This window comes from Octodon degus, unplaced genomic scaffold (assembly GCF_000260255.1).
Source record: "Octodon degus isolate 3935 unplaced genomic scaffold, OctDeg1.0 scaffold00048, whole genome shotgun sequence".
Lineage (NCBI taxonomy): Eukaryota > Metazoa > Chordata > Mammalia > Rodentia > Octodontidae > Octodon > Octodon degus.
In genome coordinates this window covers 4,272,454-4,284,940 of record NW_004524624.1, presented here as the reverse complement: position 1 = coordinate 4,284,940, position 12,487 = coordinate 4,272,454, and positions in this window count along the sequence as shown.

Sequence of the window (12,487 nt, the reverse complement as noted above, 5' to 3'; positions counted from 1 at the left end):
GAAGTACAAATGACAAATATATGAAAAAATGCTCAATATCGCTTGTTATTAGAGAGATGCAAATCTGATATAAAGCAACATTGAGATTCCATCTCACCCGGAAAGAATGGCTGTCATCAAGGGATCACCAATAACAAACACTGGCAGGGGGTGGGGAGAAAGGAACCAGTCTTCACTATGGGAGTGTAGACTGGTGCAACTACTGTGGAAAGCAGTGTGGACTCCTCAAAACACTAGGACTAGAGGTCCTATTTGACCCAGTTATTCCCCTTCTGAATATTTTCCCAGAAGAATTAGAAACATTACACCACGATGCTATATGTACACTCATGCTTATAGAAGCACAGTTTGTAATAGCTAAATCTTGGAAACAACCAAATGCCCATTGATTGAGGAATAGATAAAAACAATGTGCATGTTTTTACATATCATGGAGTATTCCTCTGCCATAAAGAAAGATAAATTTTAGGCATTTCTAAGGACACCATTGGTGAAATGCTCTGTAACACAGGCTATCTAGGGCAGCTCCTAAAGCACAGGAATTATGTTTGTGCATGAATAGAACACATTGTGGGAGTGGCTATGGGATCCAGATGCATAAGTCTTGCTTGTGCTCAACCACCAGATCCCTGCAGGGTCTGAAATCTTTCTCCTCTTCTGCCACCAATGTTGCCACTATTTTGTAGCCCTAGGAACCTCATCATCCTATGGATACTCCTCTTTGTGGAGGGTCCTGTCAAGAGAGACTTTTAGGAAAGGCATCCTGGTAGGCTTGCACTGAATGTCCCCACTCTAGACTGCCTGAGGCAGCGCTGGGGAGGGCTGAGGCGTCTGGGCACTTACCTCACACCATTAGGCTTATAGCAGTGCTGCTAGCAGATAAAGGCTTGAAGGGGATTAGGGGCAATTACTAGGCCAGCTCTTTATTCCCAAAGTTTAATGGGCCCAGCCACTGTAATTGTACCTGCTGGTGTTGGGCTGCTCCCTCCCATCCAATGGTCAGGCCCTGGGCTGGAGTGTAGGTAAGGGAGGGCAGGTGCTTTTGCTTGTCTACCTATGTTGGTTGGTAATTGGAGTGTCCAGCCACCTTAGGTGAGTTGCACGTGGCATATCAGCTAGCAATATGTGACAGAGCATACCATGGGGAAAACAGGGAGCTCAGAGTGCATGGAGGATCTTGTGATGGGAACACCAGGGCCTCCCTGCTTCTTGTGATCTCAGTCCTTGTGTAGGGTTATCTCTGGCCTATGGCATCTGCAGTTGTGTCCAGAAGGCTGGGCATGCTCAGCAGGGCAGGAGAGGATTCTCCCCAGCCATGAAATGGAGCCTGCCTTAGGGATGAGGGAGGGATGGAGGTCTGTGTGGACAGGCAGGTGGCAGTCTGTGTGTCCTGTTACTCAAGGGGAGTGGGGGGCCCAAGCAGGCCCAGCTGTGGCACTGGCTTGAGCTGGAAGGCCCTAGGATTGCAGATGGGCCCTTGGGAGCTCACCTTGAGCCACAGAAGCACTGCCCTCATCTCTAGGGGATCCCCATTTGGTCCCTCTCCACCTGAGGAACCTTCACATCAATAAGGCACAAGGAGAGTTCAACAGAGGGCACTTGACAATTCAAGGTATGCATGCTTTTAATCCTTTCAGGGAGCCTGTAAGGTGATATTGATGGCGATGTTTTTATTTCTTAGAATTATTTTTCCAGTCATTCACGTGAACTTAGAGCACCATATCAATTTTCTACCTTAAGTAAGAGGATTAAAAACATTGCATAATGCAGGGCCTGAGTTAAGTGCTCAGGCCCCAGCGCCTTGTCACATCGTGTAATTAGGAGTAATTGCCAGTGTGGGCTTTGAGAAAGGTGCCTGGTGCAGTGGGGTGGGGGTTGGCAGAGGCTCGTTGTATCCCTTGTCACTCCGGGGAGGGCAGGTGAAGCCAGGAACCAGCTGAGTGGAGAGCTGCGGGGTCTGCCCTTCCTTGCTTGGCCTTGGGCATCTTTTGCTAGATTTCAGCTGCAGGGAACATGGTTGCTCTGAGAGTACTGCAGGTGCAGGTGTGGGAGATGGGGACAAAGCTGGCCCTCTACCAAGGAGTTCAACTTCTTGGCTGCTGCCTCTACTCTTTGAAGACAGGAGTGGTACAGAGACCTGTTGAGTCTGACCTGAGGTCCCTAGTGTCTGAACTGACCCCTGCTGTAGCTTTGGCCAGGTAAGATTGAGGTTATTTTTTGTGGAACTAGTTGGGTGGATGCACTCACCTTCCAGGGGTGTTGCTCTCTCTAATGTGCCATTTCTTTCTTTCAAACCAAACCCAAGCTCCAGATCTTGTGCAGTACAATAGCCTTCCCAGAGACATATGGGTGCTTCTCAGAGGTAGAGCTGGGCCTCTTGATGGGGACTCATGGTGGGAGGATGTGATGGAGGCATGTGGAAGTAAATCTGGTTTGGGGATGGACCCTCTGGTTAAATACTTGTGATTATTAAGCAGTTGTTTCTGAGTCTGTGTGGTCACTGTTCAGCCACCTTTGTCACCTGCTCTCTGTAGTTTCATATGCTTTCTTCCTGGAGTAGGGGAAAGCAGAAAATAATGTATCTATTCCTCAGGAATTCCTGGCTCTGTGGGTTTGGGCTGCTCCCTAGGGAGAAGGAGGGTTGGGAGGGGCCTGGAGATGAAGCCCAGTGAAGAGCAGGGGCCTGTTTCCTAGGTATTGTCCCCAATGTTTCCAGAAGGAATGGGAAGCCAGAAGGTGTCTCGGTGAAGTCTCTACAGACGGGTCTCAGTCCTTTCCTTGTCCTTTGTGGTTACCTTGTTCCAGGCCAGCAGAGATCACCACTGAGGGTCCTCTTAGGAGCAGAAGCAGTGATGCACATGATGTATGAGTCTGGGGTCATTTCCATCTGCTGCCTCTCCAAACATCATCCCAGGGCCAGCTTTTGGAGGTCATCATCTGCAGCCTAGCCATGTGTGTTTTCTCAATAGCTCTTCTTCCCTGGAAATTAAAGATGAATAAGACTCACTCCTGCTCTCTAAGAGGTTGTGGGTAAACTGGAACAAGACATGACACATAGGCCCTCATGCAAGGCCAAGTAGGCTGAGCCTGTGAGATAGTTCCAGAACCCTCCAACACTTCCTTTCCAGCCCAGGTACCTGTGGCACAGAGGTGACGGCCCAAACACCATAGGCCATTCAGCCCCTGAGGCTTCCTGGGTTAGGTCTCAGGTAGATGTTCCAGAATGCTTGGTATAAATTAGGGTTGGTTAACCAGGGGCCAAAGGTCACTCACAGGTCATAATATCTGAGCCCTCTGAGATGAAATTGTGTGTTGTGTGTGTAGTGGGAAGGAAGGGAGTGTTGGCTACTTGATTTATTCATTGGTGCCAGTTATCTTTCTGGACTTTGTGATCAAGTTGGGTTTTGTTTTTGTTTTTCTGGGCCCAAGAAAGCTGGGGAGAAAAAAGGAAGGGAGCCTTGGTTTCTAAGGTCCTTAGTTCAGTGGCCCTCAGCTGGATTCTGAAATCTTCCAAGTTCTTGGTAGCTTCCCTTATGGCTCATCCTCCAAGTCTGAAGACTCCTTGAGGATTAAATTTCCCAAAGTGTGACATGGGAATTTCTTAAAGAAGAAAATTAAAAAAAAAAAAAAAGAAGAAAATTTCAGAACTGTTTCTGGTGGTGGGATCCATTTTTGCAATTAGATTTCAGTTAAAAAATCGAATTAGAAATCAGATAGTCTTTTTAAAAACTGAGATTCTTGAAGTCTAGCATCCAAAGAAATTCAGTATAATGGTGAGAACTGGAGCCATGGTGGCTGCTGGAAGAGATACTTGAAGTGGAAAGAGGAAAGTGCTTCACATTCTTCTAGTTACCTCTAGGTCAGACCAGCCCTCGTGGGCAGTGACCTTCTTTGTAGGTGAGTCACAGCGAGGACCTGCCTCCTTTCCCAACTCTGTCCCACTGCTAGCATTGAGTAGGATTAATCAGGGTGTTGAATTGTATCATTCTTCTGCCTCTGCCTGGGGCAGAAGGGGTGACTAGCTTTCTGTCCATGTTGTGCAGAGCTCTGGTAAAAGGAGGTGTGTGTGTGTGTGTGTGTGTGTGTGTGTGTGTGTGGCCCAGCTAGGAGTCCTGATAAGAGTGTCTGTGGACAGGACTTTAAAGACATTTGAGAACCCTTTCTAAGGAAAGGCCTCTGACCTCTTGTATCCTCTGTGTCCTTTACAGTGGGACCTGAAGGATATGAGAAGCAGCATCCTATGGAGATTCAGGTTTCCCTCCTATTGACTTTTGGCTATGCCTGGGACAGATCTTTTTATCCCCATTGTACAGGTGGGATAGCTGAGACCCAGACAATTGATACTGCTTGTGTGACTGATTCAGGTTCAGAACATGTCTCCTGACTATGCTCTGAGATTTTGGGAATTGGCAGGTCTTCCTGAGGCTGGCCTCAGAAGGAATTGTGATCACAGTGCTGAGCAGGGCCATAGGCCTGGAGGCAAGCATCCCTGAGAGAGAATTCCACTTGTGTCCTTTCCAGTGGAAAGGCCCTTGTCTGCCCTACAGGCCCAGGAGCTGCTCCAGTTCCATGCCTACTGCTCAGTGGACACTCAGGAGAAGTTATCAAACAAGTGAATGGTGTTTGGAGGTGTTTTTCAAGTTTGATTATATTGCCAGTATACACTGAGATTGAATCATGGCACATATTGCTAAGAAGCATGGGACAAGTATGCTTAAAGCTAGGAGGAATATATTGAGAGAAATTAATGGCAATATGTCTTTCACTATAATAAATTTTTAAACTTAAATATTCACTATAGTTTTTGATCACCTCTTGTATATTGCATAATGTATAGAGCTATCTGCTGCAGTGTAAGATGATTAAATTTCTTTTTTAATTTTTAAAAAAACATTTATTTATTTATTTATTTATTTATTTGGTACAGGATCTCGCTACACAGCTTGGACTCATAGTAAGCCTCCTGTCTCAGCCTCCCTAGAGCTAGGATTACAGATATGCACCACCATGCCTGGTTTTGGTGGCCAGCTCAGTGCTCCTGGGGTTTGGGGGCCGGCAAGGCACGTAGTACCAGGGGTTGAACCTGGGTCATTGCACTTGCTAGGCAGATATTTAGACTGCTGAGCTATCTCCCCAACCCTATATTTCCATCAGGGTAGAAAATAAAGACAAAGGACTGTGTGTTGAGGCATCTTCTGGTGAACCCACCTGTATGATGTTAAAGTATCTATACCAGCCCTAAAAAATCTTTCCAAGCTCACTATTGTAGATTAACATCTTGGTTCCTCTGTTTTAGGAGGAATTTAGACTTAGAAAATAGATTGGGTCTTTTAGAATGGTCTTTAGTGCAATTGCTGTCTTCCCTTGGCACTGTTGTGCCAGCCTGATAGTCAAGGTATAATGGAAGGTGGGGAGACATGCTCTCTGAAGGAACTTCCAGATTAAAGACTCGGTGGGCTCAGCTCTCTAGCTTTCCTTAAGTTCTTTCTATGGCTTGCTTTGGGGTGGTTAGGACACCAATTTTCTATAGTAAAAAACAAGTTCCCTTGGATTCTTTGAGCTCAAGACCCCTCATAAACTTGTTTTACATGTATAGCAATGGGCCATAGACAAAGGCTATGGTTTGTGGAGCTCAATAGTCTTGTCTAGCAATGCCAGTGTTCAACCATTAGAGCAGTTTAGAAGGACACAATTGGTTGTGACTTCCTTTGGAAGACAAATTATGGCACTAGGTACTTGGAAGATTTTTCGAATTACAGAGTCAGGACTGCAAAGGTAACACATATTCATTGGATATTTTGATGTGCCAGGCACCACATTAGACATGGGATCTGGGCTTGAGCATTGAAGAGGGAGTTGTCATGTGCCTTGCCTCTTACACCACCTGGGATATCCACTGTCAGCAGCATTTTCCCAGGGCAGAGCCCCATGCTTTGCTAGATCTTGTTCTATTGACAGGCTATAGACTAAGGCTAATGGAGCTGGTCCCTTGGGTCATAAGGATAGGGGAGACTCTTTGCCACATACTAGGCCAGTGCTCAAGGTATCAACTCATCAAAACCAAGTTTGGTTTTATCTTGAAGAAATTTCAAAATAGTTATTTCACAGATATTTCAAAATTGGAAGACCCAAAACCCTATCCTGTCAACCTATCCTGGCCTGAGCTAGGTTAGCCTTCTGCCTGGCTCCTTACCCCTGTCCTCTATCCCTTACCTATTGCTACAGCTCTGTGGGATTGGCCCCCAGGTATGAAATCTTGCCTGATCTTAGGAAGGGATAATTTGTTGTGCTTAACTAAATGTCTTAAGAAAGGGCCCCAGGCCTTATCCCCTGCCCTATACAGCCAGCATCCTTTCAAAGTGGCTTCTTTTTCACTTGGCTAATTTTGGGGACTGTCCTTCTCCCCACAACCCTTGGTCTCCTTTCCTGAGCAATGATGTTGATGGTGTCGATTAAGCCAGGGAACTTGTATAGTCTTGGCCATGGTTTGTGGACATTTTTGGAGACTAAAGACATGACAACTCAATAAAATCATGGTGACCTATAGAGTGAAATGTTCCATAGATGAGATATTTCCCCCTCAAATTGTACATTTCCTTGCGACCTATCATTAAGTGAATGGGGCTTTTTCTTATGCTCTGGCAATTGTCTTTTCCATGTATGGTTTGCCGTGGTATAACTATCTTCTATCCTGAGGTTTTCTGGGGCTAGGGAAATACAGGAGTTGGACTGGGACCACTGGAGGTCATTGCCCACATTCTCATTTTGCATATTGCTCACCACCCCTTCCTCAAGGTGAATTTGGGGTGGATCTGAAGAAGGTGGGGCATCCCAGCCAATGCTATGATTTAAGTCTGCTTGCTAGACCTGTCTATACACAAATTACAGAGATACAGCCTCATTCTTCCCATCCTGGAAATGGGGCCCCAGGGTGTTACCACCTGTCTCTTTTTGTTGAGAAGACAGGAGGAGGTTTGGGCCCAGATATTGTGAAGTGTGCAGGTTTCACTCGATTGGGATTTGTCATCTGGCACACAGTCAAGTATCTGCCATAGCTGTCCATGTCAGCTGCAGCCTTCATGGCCAATCCTCATGATGAAGTATCCAGTCAAGTTTTGGCAATTCTGAAGGTGTGGCAATCTTGATTCTTGCAAAGGGCCAGTGGGGAGCATTGCGACAGAGGCCCTTGTGCTGGGCCTGCAGGATGCCTGCCCCAGGAAGGAGGTGGAGGGTGGAGGGCACACTTGACAGTTGACATCTGTGTCAACAGGGCCCAATGACACACCGGGGGAGGACGAGCCTGTGCTTGGCAGGCCAACAATAGGCTGATTGACAAAATGAACTTTCCCCTCAAAGGCCCCCCCATTGTAAGAGGAGCCTGGGCTGATGGTGGTCTGCCTGGTGGCCTTTTGGGGCTCTACTAGAAGCCTCAGAGTAGGTGTAAGGACTGGGTAAGGTTCACAGAGGTCATGACCTGTCCATGATCCTCTAGGAGCCTCTGCAGGGAGAGAGGAAGGCTCGCGGCTCCTTGGCATGCAGGGACAAAGGCCTGGAAGACTGGGGGTGATGAATGTTGTATGGGTGGGAGTGGCTGGGCCCTGTGTGGGTGATGTGTCCACAGTGTCTCCTACCCAGCTTGATGTGGGAGGAACTTCATAAGCTGCTGGGGAGGTACATTTACTCTCCTCCAAAACATGGTCAAGGTTGCAAGTATCCCCTGATACCTTAGTGATACTACATTTCTGAGCTCAGTTCAGGGCCAAGAATGAAAACCTTGGCTTCCTGAGGTCCTACCCCATGTCTCCTCCTGCATATATATATGCACATTTACATAGCTGCTTTGTCTGCTGAGACTACATGACTCATCACTGGGAGTTCAGATTGCCTTAAGCTGTGGTGCTTGGAGGCTCTGTCTCCAGGAGAGTACTTCAGGGCCTAGTAGGTAGAAGGTAATAGGACCCTCTGTTGATTCTGCGAACAGAAACTTCCTCACATACTTTTATTTCTGTGATATATTCCCAGATTAAATGATCCCAAACAGAGTTTTTATTCAACAGGTCCCTTAAGATAGACCATTGTCCTTCTCAGAGCCTTACTGTGACCATTATTTATTGGGAACAGGAGTACTAGCTCATTCTGGACTTTAGGATTATTGTGCGGGTTCCTAGAGAACAAGAGGAGACAAGATCCTTTTGGATCTGTGAAGGAGACTGGAATAATTTCCCAAAGCTGAAGTTTGTCCTCAGCTCTGGTTTATGACCTTCAAGTCTTCTTCAATGATAACTTTCAGAGGTTCTCAGGACAGAGACCAATATGCTTAACAGAATCCAGCTCCCACTCATCTCAGTTCTTTGTTACACTACGTTCTGTCCCACTTGTTTTCTGAAATCCAGCTCTGCTGGCCTCTTTGTATACTGTCTAATGTACTATGGCCTTGTGGTGGGATAGAACATGAAACTTATGGGCTCCTTTGTTAGGAATATCTTTATACCACATTGTCCCTCTTTTTTTTTTTTTTTTTTTCAGAACCAGGGATTGAGCACAGATCCTTGTGCTTGCCAGCACTTAATAAGTGCTAGCACTTATTCCACTGAGCCATCTCCCTGGCCCCTGTCCCTCTTTTCCTTTAGTTAATTCTTGTTAATCCTTCAGTTCTTAGAGCAGTTGTTCATATAGCTATTTTCATCTTATTTATTTGTACATTATAAATATTTACAAACTGAAAGGATTCTGTTATGTAAAATGTCATGAATCTGTTTCAGTTGTTTGGTTCATGATATCTTACTTTCTTGTGTGCCTTGTTATTTTTGATTATGTGGTAGTCATTAGTATGAAATAATTATTTTAGGAATAGTCCTTTCAGAGATGTTTTTCATTTGCTATTGCTTGGCTTTGGGGTACTACCAGGTAATTCAGACTTAAGATTCCTTAACCTCTCTTCATGTTATTGAAACATGAGCTTCAGGCTCACAAGAAGATTCCTTTATTTCTGATTCACCCTTAACCTGAAAGTAAAGCCCTTTATGAGATCACTTTACATGGGTGGGATTGTGGCTTTGATCTCCTTCCTCCCAATCATAGGAGAATCACCACCAACTTTTTCTTGTGGATCAGAAAATGTCCTTAGGGTAAAAGTAGCTTTGAATACTTGTTTATATTTTTATATTCTCTTTATAGATTTTGGCCTGGTAATTTCTTATTATCTCATAAACTTTTATACTCTTTTTTTTTTTTTTTTTTTTTTTTTTTTTTTTTTTTTTTTTTTTTTTTTGTGGAACCAGGGATTGAACTCAGGCCCTTGCACTTGCCAGGGAAGCACTTATTCTACTGAGCCATTTGGAGAAAATAAAAAATATCTTAGGGTTTTTAAAGTATTCTATAGAATTTTGTCTCAAACTAACTAATTGTTTGTTTGTTTTGTTTTGTTTTAACTAGTTCTTCTTCAGGGGATAGCAATCTCTTGGTATAATTGTAACTTCCCTGTGACGGACTACTTTCTAAGATCTTCTTCATGGACTAGGGCTCTAATTATTTTGTCTATTGGAACAGTGAGGCTTGCTCCTTATTAGTTCTCATAACAGTCACACTCTTCAGCTCATCTTTGTGGTTATTTTGTTGACATCTCTTTCTACTCTAGTTTTTCAATCAATGGCAGGTAGGGATATTATCAGTTGTCATTGTGTTCTCAAAACTTAGGGCATGGCTGGACACATAGTATGTATTCTGAAACTATTTATAATTGAGTGATCTTTGTTTTACTTGGTACAGGAAGTATTTTTGGGGGGGTTTGATTTCTAATATTTTAAAATTTATTTAAAAGAGAAAGAAACAAATGAAAAAATGATACAGAATTTCAAAACAAGATAACAGGAAATTGGCAATGGTCAGTATATTGATATTATTACCTTCAAAATAGTTGCCCAGATTAGAATATATAAACATTCAAGATTAATCAAGAGTGTAAGTACAAACTATTCCCTTCAATGAATGAAAAGAAATTAATAGTATAATTATCTTAGCTATCGTGTGTGTGTTTGAGTGCATGTATGTTTTCTTTTCCCTTCTTTCTTTTCTCCTTTTCCCCATCCCAGTTGTTCTTTCCTTTTGGGCAGTTTCTTCTCCTTTCACAATATCTATTTTAGACATTTTGGATCTTATTTACTCTTTCCGTTTCTTACACTCAGGAGGCAATATGATGTTTATAAATGTGAGTCTGATTTATTTCACTTATGAATATGGTCTTTAAGTTATAAAGACCATATGCATCTATTTACTTATAAAAGCATTGGGTTTATCCTTCTTTGTAGCTGAGTAGTGCTTCCACATCTTTTTTATGCATTCCTTGGTTGTTAGGCCTTTGGGTTGTTTCCAAGATTTGTCTGTGACAACTGTGCTACAATAAACAAGGGTGTACATATATCTCTGTGCTATAATGTTTTCAATTCTTCTTGAAAAATACCCAGAAGGGGAACTCCTGGGTCAAATGGGGCCTCTAATCCTAGTTTTTTTGAGGAATCTCTACACTGATTTCCACAGTGGTTGCACCAGTCTACACTCCCACCAATAGTGGAGCAGGGTTCTTTTTTCCTTTTAGCCCTTTCAGCATTTGTTATTGGTTGATTTCTTGATGATAGCCATTTTTTCCAGGGTGAGATGGAATCTCAGTGCTGTTTTAATTTGCATTTCTTGAATGACCAATGCTGTTGAACATTTTAAAAAATATTTATTTTCAATTGGTGTTTCTTGATCTGAGAGGTATATTCATCTCCGATGTCCATTTTTTGGAATGGGTCTTTGAATTTGAGAGGCCTGATTTTTTTCAATTATTTATAAGTTATAGATAGAAGTCCTTTTTCTGAGGGACATTTAGCTAAGTTTTTCTACCAATCTGTGGGCTATCTTTTTCATTCTGTTGGTAATTCCTTTTGATATGCAAAAGCTTTTTAAGAAGATGAGATTACAGATGTTTATTATTTGAAGTATTTCCTGTGCAGTTTGCGTTTTGCTCATGAACTCTCTGTCTACCTACATTCTGTCTATCAGAAAGTCTTCAAGATTTCTACCTTTCTCTTCCAGTAGATTTAGTGTTTCTGTTTTAATATTTTGATCTTTAATTCATTTTGACTTTAGTTTTGTGCTTGGTGATAGACATAACACCCTACTGAACAACTAATGAGTCACAGATAAAATTAAAAAAGAAATTAAACAATATCTACAGTCAAACAGAAATGCAAATCCAGCTGACCGGAACCAGTGGTATGCAATAGAAGCAGTCCTCAGAGAGAAATTTATAGCAGTGAATTCTTACATCAAGAAAACAGAATGAGCACAAATAAGCAACCTAACGCTGCACCTCAGGCATTTAGGAAAAGAACAAGTCAAGCCCAAAGTCCATACAAGGGAAAAATTATAAAGATCAAAGCAGAAATTTAAGCAATTGAGACCAACCAAATACCTCAGAAGATTAAAGTGCCTGCTTAGGCAGATGAAGGGCTGGGAGTTCGATCCCTGGCCTGCTGTGCTGGCCCTTTCCCTGGGGTGTGCTGAGATGGTGATTGAGACTGGGCATAGTGGTGCACGCCTGTAATCCAAGCACTTGGGAGGCTATAAACAGGAGGATCACTACTAGTCCGATCTATGCAGTGAGACCCTGTACACCCTGTCCTAAATTAAAAAAATAAAGCAATTGAAACTAAAATTTCTTTTTTTTTCTTTTTTGAGACTAAAATTTCAATACAAAGAATGAATGAATCAAAGAGTTGGTTCTTTGAAAGAATAAGTAAAATTGATAAGTTTTATCAAAAATCTATAAAAGAAGAAAGAAAAAACTCAAATTCATGTAACAAGGAATGAAAAGAATGAAATCACTACAGCTCTAGTGTAAATTCTATAAGAAATTTAGAGAAGATTTAGCACCAATACTCTTTAAACTCTTTAATGTAAAGGGAATTCTCCCTAACTAATTCTTAGAGTCAAGTGTTCCCTGATACCAAATCCAGTGAATGACCCAGCTAGTGGTTTTTTGTGTAATTTTTTTTTTTTTCTGAACCAGGTATTGAACTCAGGCCCTTGCACTTGCCAGGGAAGAACTTATTCCACTGAGACATATCCCTGGCCCCTGTGTGTAATTTTTGCCATTACTTTGCTACTCAGTTGTCATCTTCCTTATATTTTGGGTTTCACAAGGGTCAACGTGACACAAACATGTAGTGGTTATGAACATAAACTTTAAATTCAGAGAGACCGAAGTTTTTAGCTGTGTGATCATATGTGACCTTTTAAAACTGTCAAAACTACAGTTTCCTTATCCATAAACCGGGAAATGTTAATATAGATTTAAAAATATTGTGAGGGTTAAATGAAATATGGGGTAAGTGTGGTGAGCTGGTATTCAGAATCTTTTCATTATTCTTCTAATATAATTATTTTTATTTTTTTCCATAATTTTATTGAGAAACAAATAGCAATGAGACATTTTCAAACCAAA